This window comes from Rousettus aegyptiacus, unplaced genomic scaffold (genome assembly GCF_014176215.1).
Source record: "Rousettus aegyptiacus isolate mRouAeg1 unplaced genomic scaffold, mRouAeg1.p scaffold_m13_p_13, whole genome shotgun sequence".
In the NCBI taxonomy this organism is placed as follows: domain Eukaryota; kingdom Metazoa; phylum Chordata; class Mammalia; order Chiroptera; family Pteropodidae; genus Rousettus; species Rousettus aegyptiacus.
The window spans coordinates 24,416,693-24,431,912 of NW_023416288.1; the positions used below are offsets into that span (position 1 = coordinate 24,416,693).

Below are 15,220 nucleotides of genomic sequence, written 5' to 3' on the forward strand. Positions count from 1 at the left end.
GTGAAAAAACTACCCATAAAATATAAATCAATCAGGGACAGCTACTTCACATTTCTAAACAGATTTTTCCATTAACATTTTTTAAAAATTTACTTCAATTGGCCCCAACCCTAGTAAAATTTAAATGTTTTGATATATTCCTAACCCCTCCAAAACTGGATCATAACTTTCCAAAAACATATCAATTGTGAAAAATTAGAAACTTAAAAAAATTATTGCAGTTTAATATTCTCTAACTTGCAACATTTTTTAAAAAATTCTTGCTTTTATTTCATCACTTATGTAAAGCACCTGCAATTCGCCTGGAATTTTTTCATGTTCATTCATTTCTGGAAAACTTTTGCTAAATTCGTTGTTGACAAAAACTAAGTATGTAAAACAGAGTGTCCCAGGAAATAAAAATATTATTTTAATGTCATTGTTTGCATGTCTCACCAGTTTTGGAAGTCATCACTGTGCCCAGTGACTTCAATTCTTTGATGAATCCATAGAGTTAATTTTCAATTTGTTCAGCTCTTTGTTATTGCAAGGATGAAAGTTATGACTTCCAAGCTTTTTACATGCTGGACCCAGTTTTATATGTGCTACTTTAAGAAATTAGTCATTCTCATTTACCTATAAATCTACTCTTTAATCACTAAAAATGTGATCATTCAGGGATACAACCCAATCTAGTCACCTATTTATCCTATTTTCGGCTATTGTAAAAACTAGCAGACTTTATTTTCCTGCTGATAAACAGAGCTGGGTCTAATGATCTTCACAACACATATCCTGACTCCTAGTTCAAGCCTGATCCAAAAAGAACTATTTCTTGCTTGAGACATACCTAGGATTCACTAGCATAATCCCCTGACTGGTGAGAACTTCCGGGATATCATCATAAATGTGATTAGCAAGTTTGCCTTTATTTGACCAAAGACAGAATATTCACTGTTAATTGAGAGGGTGCCTTCTCTGGAAACTGAGGAAAGAAACATCAAATTGTTAGATGCTACAAAGCAGGCCTTAGTGTTTTGTTTGTATGTTCCCTAAAATATTCGTCTAATTTGGTAGAAACTTAGATGGGAAGTGCAAAAATACTGTGTACAAAAGTTAAATAAATGACCTTGAGACAATTGACGAATGGAAGATGAAAAAGTAAATGTTATCACAATAAACTCAACCTTGAAGAATTATCCTGTTAAAGAGTCCATTATAATGTAATCAGGGTGAACCCTGACAGTCAAAATAAAGAATTATTTTTTATTGTTTTTATGTTACATAATATATTGTGAGCTTGGCACCATTCACACAGACAAAACAGATTGTTCATATTTTTAAGTTATTGTTATCAAACAGACTGAGTCACCACATTTTCACATACCTACTTTGAGCCAATGCTTTGACTATTTTTTAAATAAAATTACAGAAGATAATTACACTAACCTGCATGAAATCTAACTCAGTATTTGTCATTAGTAGAAAGAAAATGCCTTCATGGAGAAAATGACAGAAAGGCAAAAATATAAGCTAAAACTTTAAGGGAGGTGGGAACTAATGATCTGTGAAAATTTAATAGGCTTCAGTACGCCCAGTATGCCTTACTCCATTTGTTAAAGAACACTACAACAGCAGTTCTCTGGGTAATGTGAATAAGGGTTATTAGCAATAATAATGGTTTGCTAGCTGATAAATTTGCAGATTAAGCAACCTCTGCCATGGAGGTTAGTAATATTTCAAAGATAGTGCTCAAAAGAGAATGGAATGGGTATTTTATTTTTGTATCAAGAAAACTGAACTCTTTACCGAAGTGTGTGGCAGCTGAAGTCTTGCTTCTCTCATTTTTCAATTTAATATGCGGTGAGAATTCTATCCAGTACTGAAAATTTTATGACATTTCACTCATTCCATCACGCAGTGTTCTATAGTAATGCTCAAACTGTCTGCTACTCTGCTCTTCTTGTTAAAGATCACATCAGAACAAGCAACAACCTATTTTATATCTACGTCATTTTATAATGAAAATAAGGAATAATATATGTAAGTTTCTCCACTGGGATTGCATTTTTGACATTTTCGTAATGAAAATAACTAGTGCTAAATTTTTAAAAAGACCACTAGGTATCCTACATTTGAATTGTCATTTATTAGACAAAATGCCTTTAGGAAAAGGCCTTAGAAACTTTCATAAACTAAACTTAGGGTGCCAGGGTTCTAATTAGCTAGCCTGCTGGTCAGAAATGTAGGTGTGGACCAGCCACATGATTGTTCTGATAATAATGGTAATTCAAGAAGGTCCCTAAGACCATGGTTCCAGAGTGGAGTGCACTGTGCATATGGTTTAGTCTCTTCTGTACAGCTTTGTGAGTTGTCCATCAAAATGCCTTGTTTTATGACATCTTTAAATGGAAGCTAGAACTATTCAAACTATATAATTAATTACCTTCCTTTTCGATAACAGTTACTGTTTGACCTAAGCTCATGTTTTGGTAGCTGCTGTCAGTAGTTACATGAACACACAGTATTAGCAACTTTCTGTACTAGCCAATTTGGCTAGAATAAAATCTGCACTAAAACTTTCATGTAGATCCTTCCTACATGACATGGGGGTGTTATTTTCTAGATCCTATCCTTAAAAGCACAAGCAAAACTATTTTGGGTAGAGCAGGAACCATCACACTTTGACAGCAGCTTGACTGAGGTGTGGCCCAGAGAGCCAGGAGGGAGCTAGCCCAGGGTTGCTGACAGCAGCTGAGTCAGAGCCCCTCTGAATGGGGTCAGTTGAGGAAGCAAAAGGCCAATGCCAGAGACTGTAAGACACAGAACTGTGTCTGCAGTCAGTTTGGAGACTTCCTCATTCAGGAAACGGTCATGGTTCATGATATAACCCCAGTGGGGTAAACACAAGAATCATGCTCAGGGACTGAATGAAGTTGATGACAGCAAAGATGCAAACTCCTGAACCACTGAAAATTCGTAGGCCATTGGTTCTCAAATTTTGCTGCTCACACTGTTCTTTACACAAAATTAATTGGAAAAAAATTATTTGATGAACAGATATTAAGCAATTTCTTTTAAGATAGGGAATAAAGGTTCCTCAAAAAGATCTCAGAGCATTTTATATCAAAGCCTCATTCTCTTTTCATTTTCTTTACCAGAAGAGAGAATCTGTCAGGTATAAATAAATGTTTCTTTTCCCTTTCCCCTTCAGGTCTGGCCTTGCATCTTAGACAAGAAGAGTATTCCTAACTCGAAAGATAAAAGAAAACAGCAGATTACAGAGGAGCCGATCAGGAGCAAAGGGCTGAAATACAGAGTCTGCCTCTGTAAATTAAAGATCCAACCAGTGGTTTTCAAAGTGTAGTCCCAGACTAGGAGTTTGAAGATCACCTGAGAACATTTTAGAAATGAAAATTCAGCCCAGACCCACTGAATCAGTAACTCTAAGGGTGGAGCCTGGCAATCTGCATTTGAACAAAACCCTCCAGATGATCTTGACTTATTCCAAAGTTTGAAAAGCACTGGTATTTACCATAACATATGTGAACTCTTCATTTTTCTCCCCGGAATTAGTGGGCAGCCCTAAAATATATATAATTTTAAGCTTTAATTATCTCTGTCCTAAAATTTTATTAAGCTGCAAACTCTGGCCTACATATTTTACTGTTTTAAAAGTCAGAGGGAACATTTGTTACTATTCTCAGTAAAAGGAATCTCTTAATGACCTGGACAAACAGCTCACATTCCCAGAGGTTTCCTGAACCACGGACTACCCTATAATTTTCCAGGACATTCCTTTTCTGTCTCCTGCTACCTTGTGAACAATCTGGACTAGCCACAAGCAAAGGGACTCTTGAATCAGAGTCCAATTTAGCCTTTGGCTCCTCCTGTAACTACAGGCATGAAGTATGATAATTTTATGAGCTTCAATTTTTACATAATGTAGGAATAATAAAAAATAAATAAACTAAAATATCTCATATGTTGAGAACTGAAAGAGATCATGTATGTTGGGGGCAGGGAGTCCTACCAAATGCTTAATACTTTTGTGTACTGCTGTCTTAACCCATTCTGTGGTAGGCAGAATAGTGTCCTCCCTCCTCTGAAAGCTGTCCACATCCTAATTCTGAGACTTGTGATAGATGTCATTTGACATGACATGAGATGTGATTAAGGTTAAGGACTTTGACAATGAGACAGTGTCCTGGATTACCTAGGTGGGCCCAACTTAATAACATGAATTTTTAAACATTGAGAATCGTACATGTCACAGTCAGAGAGATGTAAGAACAGAATGGCCAAAGCTTTGGTGGCTTTGAAGATGGAGAAAGGGGTCCATAAGCTAAGAAATGTGGGTAGCCTCTAAAGTTGGAAAAAGCAATGAAATAGGTTCTTCTCTAAAGTCTCCTAGAGGGAATGCAAAATACTGACACCTTGATTTTAGACCAGTGGCACTCTTGTTGAACTTCTGACCTCCAGTATTATAAAATAATAAGTTTGTTATTTGAAGCTGATAAAGTTGTAGCAATTTGCTATGGCAGCAATAGGAAACTAATACATATTCTTATGCTTATTCTGTTTAAGTTACTTTAAGATGTAAAACAGTGGCATGTCCCACCCCCAAACTTAACAGGGCCACTGACAGCCAAATGGATCCCGAGAGCGGACTAACAGTCCAGAATACCACAATTACAACGCATAGGCAAGGCAGTTACCACGAGCGAGCAATGAGTCCTCCTTTCACTGAATCAGAGAGTAAACTCACCTTCAGAGAACAGAGTTAGATCGCTATCAATGAAGCTGGGCTTTTGAATTTTTCAACTTTTTTTTTTTAAAAGGCTGTTTCTCTTCTCTCTCTCTTTTTTTTGCAAGACTTGAAAGCTACAATAGACACCACAAAATAGAGCTATACTTACCATTAAACTCCCCCGGGGAGAAATTTTTTAAAAAAATTAGTGGGTATAGTCGTGGAATGATGAGTGTTCTTGAAAGGGCCTGAATGGCTGTGTTTGTCTAGCATCGTAAGGGAAGGGTTAAGGAACAGACCATGTGCTTATTGACTGTTGTTAAGTAAAATATGTACCCAATTGCCTCACCAGCAGAAATACATTCTAGAGTCTTGAAAAGAAACTAAATGTACTATACTGATACTGTGTTTTACCAGGACTACAAATAAGTAGGATTTCACTTTTAAAATCATTTTCAAAATTTATACTTTTAATATTTCATATACAAACAAGAATATAAACCTGACAAAATATGGGCTTATAAAGAGCCATAAGTAGCTTCTCTATAGACTATATGAGAACTATCTGTGAGATGCTTGCAGATGACTCCATTCTCACTGTGTCCTCATATGGCAGAGAGTAGAGAGCAAGCTCTCATGTCTCTTTTATAAGGACACCAATCCTATTCATGAGAGTGCCATCCTCAGGACCTAATTACCTCCAAAGCCCCCAGCTCCTAATACCATCATATTGGGGGTGAGCACAAACATTCATTCCATAACAGGATGAACATTTATCCATTTATACCTCCCCTAGGAAAGTCATTGTTGCATGAAAGGGCATGACTCTGTGACCAAGCGGACTACCCTACAGGAACACTATTAAGGCCTAAAGAGTCTCCAGACAAGTGTTTGGGATGAGGAATTTGGTTGCGCCCATTAAGGACGGAATGGGAGGTGGGGAGGACGGATGTACAGGATGCTGGCCCGCAGCCATGCTGTGTTTGGGATGAGGAATCTGGTTGCGCCCATTAAGGACGGAATGGGAGGTGGGGAGGACGGATGTACAGGATGCTGGCCTGCAGCCATGCAGTACTTCACAAACTTTCTGTAAAATTCTACTTAGGCTGGAAATAAGATTGCCTGAGGTTGAATTCAACCACCATCACCTAATGCTTATGTTTCCTCTAGAAAGTTAATTTCTCTAAGCTCTAATTACCCACCTATAAAATGGAGAAGAATGTCTGTATGTAAGGCTGTCATTAGTATAAATGGAACAATCTAAGGTCCAACATAGTCATGCACACATAGTTAACATTCAGTAGTATTAACTATTATTAAAATTATTAATGAGAATTATCATACTGGGTCTGCTGCTATGGTAACAGGTTGGAGATGAGAGAAAATCAGAGGGAAAAGGAACAACTTACACTTTCTTCTCCTTCTATCTGTTTTTTTTTTTTGTTTTTTTGTTTTTGTTTTTGTTTTTAATCCAAGGTAAAGCATATGCTAATGCTAACCCAGCTTTGGGGTTATGGATGATATCAAAATCAGGGTCCTATGAAACAAAATAGGAGGTATCAGGATGGTTGTCAGCTGTGCAAATACAGGAAAGGAAGATAGTGAGAGGTGTACCTAGGTATAACAAGCAGCCTAGAAGATGAGGTTTTTGATTCCAGGCTGAGGCATTGGCTGTTAAATAATACCTCTAAGCTTCACACACAAATAAAATTAGACCCTTATGTGCCTTCCCCGTGAGAGTTGACACTATTTGATTATCTGTCCAGTTTATTCCCCTTCCTTATACATGTGCCCAAGACCCCAGAAGTCACTGCTCAATGATACTAATGCCAGTGATGGGTAAGTCCTTGAGCAAAGCTGAAACTGTCAGATTCTCTTTTCCAGAGCCACTTAAATTTCAAATATGGCTAGAACTTCCACACACAATATACAGAGATGAGGGTAGCCATTTCCCACCAAGTAGAGTAGAAAAGAAAACTTGTTTGCAAAAATAGAAAAACAGACATGCAAGGAGGAATAAAGATGTAGAATAGAGTCCTGATGACTTTTCCTGCTTATGGTAAGGCATGAATAAATTTCTGTCTCTGGATTCTAGATTGTGTCCCAGTACTTTCATTATTAAGTTGCCTTTTGATTTAAGAAGTATCTCAGGTTGGTTCTGTTACTTAAAATCAAAGAGTTCAAATCATATACTTATATAACCTCTGCTACTGAGCCAGGGATTTTTGCCTCAATGATTGTCTTCTTGCTCAATTCAAAAATATTACTGGATTTCTCTCTTACATAGTGAAGGTAACGAGCAGAAATTATCAATGTAACTGCGCCAGCCTAATCCTGTGAAGTCATTAAAGGTTTTCATGTGTGTCGATGCTACCTTATAGAGATAACAGTATGACACTCTAGCTAACTCCAGTAATAAACCTGAGCCAAATACGAAACCACTAAAATATCCTCAGGAATCTTAATATCATTGCTATTAACATCATGTGGTGTAAAAGTTCAGATTATTAGAACTTTGTGAATACACACACACACACACTCACACACACACACAGAGTATTTTAACACTGCCAAGTAACCAGGCATTCTTTATTTAAAAAAAAAAAAGAAAAAAAAAAAAACCTTCACATTTTAGTGGTTGCATTAATTTAATAAGAATAGATGAAATAATCCAAAAGGAAGGCATAAATTTTTATTATATTCTTAGCGATTATGTATTTGTTTTTTAAATAAAGCTCTTCTAGTAGAGGAAAAAATAAACATACTCACTAAACAATCAAAATATAAGTTATAGAACAAAGATTTCTACTTCCAAACAAAATTTCAACTTATTCATATATTTTGGTTAAAATTGCCTTTGTTCCAACCCTTTTAGCTAATACACGGAATTGTTACCAAGCTATATTCCTAATATGTATCATCATATTTATCAACAGTAGTTTATCCATGAAGATTGAATTTTTCATACTGTAATTATACATTCTTGAAAACACAGTAATTATACTTTTTGGATAAAAACAGCTTTTTAAAATAAACAGTTTCATAAGCCTATATATCTAACACAACATAAGTTATAGTCCAGTCTCCTCTCTTGGCTGAGGGAGGAAGCTAGCCTAGAGTTGCAAGATGTGAAGCCAAGATGAATTATTATTCAAGTCTTGTGTAGCCACAGACTAGGAAATTAGAAGACATTTGAGCTATTAAGTGCTAGGCATTGGGAAGAGCACAAAGTAAGATTCGGTACCTAAAATTAAGCAAGACTTAGTCAGAAAATGGAACTTGGTGAGTCCCTCTGGACAGAAAAAGTGAAATGGCCAAGTCCATGGAAAATATATAAAAGACACCAAGAATCACCGTGAGTGAATGGCCCTGGGGTGAACATAAATCATCTATCGCAGTGTTCACCACCCCAAATGGACACTGCATCACCTGAGGAGCTTGAAATAAAATACTAATACCTGCTCTCACCCATACCTGGGGATGCAATTGAGTCCCTGGGGCTTCAAACACACAGGCAGCATTGAGAATTACTGATTAAATAAAAGGAATTACCCAACCCAAGGAAATGATGAGGATGAAGTGTGAGTTATTACAAGGAGTCCCCTGCATCCAAACTTCCCCAGGGGACTGTACACAGAACTGGCAAAGTCATAGGGCTTGTATGGTCACCTGCAGTCATGTGGACAGGGGGCCGCCAAGACACTAAACCAGTTGAGAGGACGTGCTCAGTATTCTACTGCAGAAAAAAGTACGTGGAAACAAACTAACACTTAATGATGTTCATAATCAAGTATATTCCAAACAGGTTATCACAAAATGGTTATGACAATATTCTATTTAAGTGCCTATTAAAATCAAACAATGAAAAATGCCCCAAATCCTTTCCAAGTTCAATTCAAGGTGTTAGTTAGGTCGGTGGGAGGGCGGAGGGAAGGGCCAGCCAGATGCTTACCTGGAGACTTCCCAACTTGATTTGGGAATCCAGACCTTCCAGCTAGACATCGGACATCATCGAAGTCTGAAGTCCAACAGATAAGGGCCCACCCTAAAGCCCTGGCGCTACCACCCTAATCCGGATGCTCAACTAACATTCGATTAACACTCCCACATTCAATTAATACTCCCCCATTCTATACCCTCCCCCCCACACACACACACAACCCCATAAAAACTATGCCCTCCCGCACCAGGGTGCGACTTCCCTGGCCCCTCTCCTCTCAGGACCAGTGAACCTCGCCTGGGAGCCCCCTCCCAACAAAGGCTTGCTTTTTAAAACTTCTCTCAGGCATGTCACCTGTTTACCTTACACAAGGCACAACAAGAACAATATTCATGTTTCCTTTTGTCTAAATATAAAGGGTCTTAATTTTTAAATTCTGCTTTTGTCCCTAATGTTCAGAAATTCACATATGCAAAAACAAAACAAGAAATCTTTTAAACTGATCCTCATAATTACGGTATTTTTAAACTGATCCTCATAATTATGGTATTTTTCCATCCTGAAAAGTATCATGCTTTTGTGTACTTCTAGATGTTTTTCCCCTAAAACCAAAATGAGATGCCATTCTCCTGTCTGAAAGACAGAAAAGGGGCTTCTAGCCTTTGCCCTGAGGATGTAAAAGCCCTCTTGGAATGTATCCATCATTAAAATAGTGCTTGAGGGAGTTTGTCTGCTCACATTTTAATTATTGTTTTACTCACCATTATGTATCTTAACCCTACTGAAATGAACACCAAACCTACTTTTTAGCAATTATTTTCCATGTTTATTGAGATATCTGGGTTTATACCAAAACAATAATATGCTTTAAAAAATTTATCACATTCACTAGCATTATGGTGAAATCGATCCCTTTATACCATTGGTGCTGGAGGACAAGATAAACATACCACAGGAGCTAACATTGTAGCCTGAGTCAGCATAATAATTATCCTATTAGAGAATTCTGCTGTGCTGATTAGCATACATCAGCATACAAATCAACTTCAGTGTAAGCACCAAACCCTTTCTGCGAATTTAGGTTCATTTATGCAGTTCCTAACCTATCCCCACAACCTTTCTGCCAAAGAAAGCTGGAAAATTCAGAGACAGAGAAGGATTTCATTTTTGCAACATTACTTAACTAATTAGGAAAAGACAAGGCTTACTTGGTAAATGAATTCTTTCCGGCTTTAAATATATAACTCGAGGAGGCCAAGTCTGCAAAACCAAGGGGAAGAAAAAGGAGATAATGCATTGAACAGTGTGAGCAGACTCAATATTAAAAGTTGGGTCTTGTGTTTGTTTAGGGTTAAAGAGAGATATGAGATGATTGGTTGGTTTGTTGAAATGTCAAAGACAAGAGTTTCTTCTCTTAAGGATAGAAATGAATTCTAGGAGATCCTTGAAATTCAGTAGTTTTTCTCTTCTCTAAGAATATAAGCTTTAAAAGAGTGAAATTTTTCTTTCTCAAACTTCCACCCTTTCTAGTCTCTCAATCTGCAGTATAGTAAATTTCATTTTTTATTTATTTGTGGTTTATATTCCAGAAGAAATAAATCACATCTTACTGATTTTTGCATTCTTCATGATGCCTAATAGTAAATATGTTTCTATTCGTTAGTTGCTTTATTCTAGAAAGGTAATAAGGTGTCTGAAAAATTATTTACTCAGGGCATTTCCAAGTGGAAGAGGTAAATGAAATCTCCTATGCCAGCAGGTGTCACCTCCCAGATTTGTCATGTGCAAATAAGAACCATGGAAAAGAAATACATTTTATACATTTTAATGTATATGAGGTCAAACTACATATCCAAATAGATAAGGAATCTTTTAAATGAAATCACGTTTCAAAAGTATGAATAATAATACTTAAATGGTAAAGGTCCAAGACTTGGTGTCACACATTCTAAAACACACTTGGACTGAGACTATGTATTTTTTTCAGCCTCACTCTTTAGCATGTCTCATTTCATCTCTGAAGACACCCTATTCACTATCATTCCTGCTTTATGACCTTCATTCTGTGAAACTAAAATGTCAGGAACTCTAAAGACTTTATAAGCACTCAATATCTCTTAGTTTAATATAATTACAATAATAATGATTAGTCATCTTGTCTAAATTGTGTATTTTTTTTTCTTTCCTACATATAAAAATTCTTGGTGGCTATCACCTATTTCTATAGTTCTTAGTTCGACAATCTATATATTTTGCTGTGTCTACATAAGTAGGAACGTGTATCAAATACAAACCATAGTGAAGGAAATCAATGCTCAAATGCACTGTGTTCATTCATGTGCCCATAAAAAAATTCTATACATTAAATTTAGTTTAATTCTCCAGTGCCTTAAAAATGGTATAATTTGGAGCATTAGTCTGATAGCCACTTAATACTAAAAAAAAAAAAAAAATTCATTTTGCAAGAATGTACTAAATTTTCAAATTTTATTCAGCATATGAATAAATACAAAAAGCAAATAACACATGAAAATTCATATACAACTGCATGTACTCATTCTTAGGCTCAGGGTACTGATGATCATTATGGAGAAATAAAGAATGATAATATTAATCCACTCATTAAAAAAAAAGATTACATTTTAAAGACGAGAAGCTTCAACAAATTATTTATATAGCATATTAATTATTGTATATGTCACTTGTGAAAGTAGCCTTTCACTTGTGACAAAAGTCAGTGCTACTACTGACTTTTCAGGCCCTAGAAAAACCCCAACATTAGAAGTCACACTTTTCTTGTATGTACTTATGCTAGTGGTTCAGTCAACCAGTCTTGCTCTTGTAGAGGGCCCCTGAACATTAATTGATGATTGTGGTTTGGAGGTGGTAATGAGGAGGAAATGTTTTTCTTATTAAACTGATCACACAACACATTAATAAAATGCATCAATACTCAAATGAGTGCCTGCTGATTATAGTAATACTAATTCACATCTGAAATTTTGGGGACCACGTATTTCAGAGTGTAATTTGTAGTCTAACTATTTTTCAATCACTTCATTGTTTTGTTAAAGTGTTATGTCAAAGCTGTACATTAGAAGCGCTACTAAATGATTAAATATTTAATTTCATTCATGTGCCTTTCTCATTTGTTTGCAAAGCTATGTGAAATAGGCTTTTGGGGAAATGGTATAATAATGTGCATTTGTAGTAATTCATAGTGTTGAGTTATGTGAAGTAATAAAATGGCATTTCCTCTAATTTATTGAACGAAAAGGGTCTCATCAGGAACTGAAAGAAATGACATTTTTATAAGAAATGTGAACTTACACTGAAACTAACAGTCAAGGGCAAGGAAAACTCATACGCTTTCAGGGTTGTTTTGTTTTTTTTTTTACATTTGTCATCATTACTTTTAATATCACTCAACCTCAAGCACTTTACCTATTACCAATTTATTTATTACACAACAAAAACAAATTGATTGCAATGCTACAAAATGAAATAGGTTAAGTTCAGACATGAGCCACAGTGGAATCCTATTTATACCTGGCTCTAGCTACAGCATGGACCTGGAGGTACAAGTTATATATTTTTGTAACTTTTTGAATAGTATCATGTTGTATTCTAAAATATAGACTATGATCTGGAATAGGAAATCCAGATCTAACCAATTATGGAACATTGTATATTCTATCTTCTAAGCACATTAGTTTATTCACTCCCAGTTAATATGCTGCCATTTACTGCATAGTAGGAATATTTTTGAGTGCAGTAGTCAAGTGTTCTGAAATCAGTTATCACAAATTCTATAATGAATAACATATTTAAGTGTGCTTTACATTTTACATCTTCAATAATGCGGTGTGCTATCTGAAGAAAAACTTGAGACAGACCAATGCTCCAAATTACACCATTTTTAAGGCACTGGAGAATTACCAAGGATGATCCCGGACAGAAGTACAAAGTATGTAGTCTGACAGTCACTACCGCTTTTCCTGTTAAATCGTTTCTAATTCACAAGCAAAGGGTAGGGGCTGAAAAATTGAACAGAGCTTCTTATGGAGCTGGAGAGACTGAAATTGGAATTGAGGGACATCAAGAAGGGGTCTTGTTAAATACCCGAGTTGGGGCACATCAATATTGATATCGAGATAATATATCAAACAAGATAATGTATCAAATGTTTATATCTGTATTTGTGTATATGTATGTGCGAACACACATGTACACACACATATTACACAAGTGAAATGAAAATAGAGCAGCCCAAGGACTCTATTTTCAACTCGGAAGTGCCATCCCTGATTGAGTACATGTAACTTATCCCTCCTCTCTGCTTAAAAGAAGCAAAAGTGAATTCTCTCTTAAAAAAAAAAATACTCAAATACTCAAATTACCCCTAAAATTTTTCATACACAATGGAACGAGAGCATTTCTTTAAAAACTTTTCGAGCATACCAAGACAAAACACCAAATGAGTCAAAGTCAGGCAATAAAAAATAGAAACAAACCCATAGCAGATACAGATTGGAATTATCAGACATGGATATTAAAATAAACATGATGAGTATGATCAAAGTTACATAACAAGATAAAGAACTTTAGTCAAGAGCTGGAAACAAGTATAAAAATTAATCAAGTGACTATTCTAGAAATGAAAAATTTACAATGACTAAAATTTAAGTAATACTATGTGAATCTAGGCATATGGAGTATCATATTAAATTCTCTTCAAATGAGATTAACATCATCCTTTTTTCTAAAATGTATAACTTAATATCACTGGCTAATTTTCCTAAAAGTTACTCCATTAATATAGGAATTTCATCATTATGCTCAAATACAGTTTCTGGTTATCATTTTCCTTCCATGAAAGTATCATTTTTATACACGTGTCAGACCACTTGAAAATTTCACTTTTCCAAGTGAATTAAAAATAAGTTAATAATTATACTATAGTCAGGTTAGCCAAAAAGAACCCTTAAATACTAAACGGACCTAAAAATATTATTTAGGATTGCAGCATGCACTGGCTTGTTTATCTTTGCATTATTTCTTTAAACTTTGTTACAGAACAAGTTAAAGTTAACTGCTTTAATTCTCTTATTTTTTTCTAAAACTTCAAGAAATGTGAGAAAAAATTTCTTAAAAAACTACATTATATTAACCACTTTTACAAGTCTGAAGGTGTGTGTGTGTGTATGTCTATAGACATACACACACACACACACATATTATATATACACACATACAACACCAAAGATATAAAAAACGAGTCATTCCCCATTGAAAATATTGTTAGATATAATAGTAAAGAATGTATAAACTAAAGGCCAAGGGGAGGTTAGATATTATTCAATAAAGAAATTAATATGCTATCACGCTTTTATTATTGATCGAGGCAATGTGAAGATATCACTGAGTCTACACATGTACAAAGGAATAATGCTTAATATCTACATTGCTGGTTTTTGATTGTATTACATATTTGAAAATGCTGTTCTATACTGTTTTCTACTATTTTATGTTTTTAAGTCTTATATCTCCATTGATATAATAAAAGTGCATTTTATCCTGGGAAACCCCTAATGCAAATATGTGTTATAATTCAAAAAGCCTCTCCTCTGTTGGAAGTTAGGAATTGAAATATAAGTATTAACAAACATCCTCTGCTCTTCTTTAGAAAGAAAGCACAGAATAAGAGGCAAATTGCCTGGGTTTAAATTCCAGAGCACTATACACCAGCTAATGAGCCTGTACAATGCATTTAATAATCCTGAGGTGCTAAAGTTTTCTCATTTATTAAACATAATATCATCTACTTCACAGGACTGCTACAAGGATTAAATGAATTAGCATATATAAAGGGCTTAAAACAATTCTTGGTAAGTATTGTATGTTTGCCACTGTTGTTCTTATACCCATTACTATTATTACTATTACTAATATTATTTTATTTATATATTCAAGTCTCTCTGCTATGTCTTTCTTATCTTTCCTTATCTTGACAAAATATTTTTCATTTCCCAAAACCTGACTCAAAAAACTGTCCTGAACCCCTAGAACATTTCTTTGTAGTGTTCCCAGAGCACTCTCTTTATCAATGTCATTATCGACCAAATTATATCGAAATTATCTATCTGAATATCTAATAAGCCTTTGCACACCTGCCCCCCTTCTTCCCAGCTGTAAGGCTGTAAGGTCCTGAATGGCAAGTATCCTGTCTTTCTCCATCTGTTCCCTAGCACTGATGCACAGCTGTGTCAGGGGTCCCCAAGACCACCCGCAGGTTTAGTGGTGCACAAGGAGAGCTCACAGGACTCAGTTTATAGTTGCATTCATGACTATGATTAATTACAGTGAAATGTGACATAAAGCAAAATCAGCGAAGGGAAAAGGTGCATGGGGCAGAGACCAGAGGAAACCAGGTATAAGAGTTCAAGAATCCTCTCTTTGTGTAGAGTCACAAAGGACAAACTTTTCTCCCTTCCCCCATGGAACTGTGATAACACAAGCCAATTGCTGTCAACCAGGGAAGCTCATTGGAT

General features: G+C 35.6%; 1 protein-coding gene across 2 annotated transcripts in view; it reads right to left on the bottom strand.

Moving 5' to 3' along the window:
* Positions 1–15,220, bottom strand: part of THSD7A (thrombospondin type 1 domain containing 7A) — a 603,286-nt gene that overhangs the window by 485,873 nt on the left and 102,193 nt on the right. The gene's annotated exons all lie outside the window — the stretch shown is intronic.